The sequence below is a fragment of the Antrostomus carolinensis genome, unplaced genomic scaffold, assembly GCF_000700745.2.
Source record: "Antrostomus carolinensis isolate BGI_N321 unplaced genomic scaffold, ASM70074v2 scaffold3502, whole genome shotgun sequence".
Classification (NCBI taxonomy): Eukaryota; Metazoa; Chordata; class Aves; order Caprimulgiformes; family Caprimulgidae; genus Antrostomus; species Antrostomus carolinensis.
In genome coordinates this window covers 6,764-7,317 of record NW_010297398.1, presented here as the reverse complement: position 1 = coordinate 7,317, position 554 = coordinate 6,764, and positions in this window count along the sequence as shown.

The following is a 554-nucleotide window of genomic DNA, read 5'->3' as shown; positions in this document are numbered from 1 at the left end:
TTCACTTGAGCAGTCTAGGTGATCTAAACTAACACTGCTGGTTACCACCTTGACTATTTCTCTACATTTAGCTTGCTAACACATGAATGTAGTAAAGCAAGGGGTGCAGTCTTTTTCCAGCTATCCTCCTTCTTCAAATGCAAATATCTCCAATGACAGTATAATAAACTACTTTTAGCTCTGGACAGCACATACCCTCCTGGTTTCTGCAGGCTGTGCTGAACAAGCAGCAGCATGTGGTTAGCTGATGCAGGACATAGTCTTTGAGCGTCCTCAATGTTGCTCCCTTCCGAGTTGTTTTTGGGTGGAGATGTCATCTGCCACACCTGGATAAGTAGGGTGGAGGCCTCTTAAACGGTGGTGGTGAGGCTTTGGGCTGCTAGGATTGAACAGAATGGGGAGGGTCAGAGCTGTGGTGATTTTGTCATTATCTTTCTATGGGGACTCGTGGCTCATGCCCTTTGCTCAATCTCTGCTGAGGTCCTTAGGCTTCATCTTCAGGGGTGATGCTGCAGCTTTGGCCTTGGTTGGAATTTTTGCAATTCTGATGCACA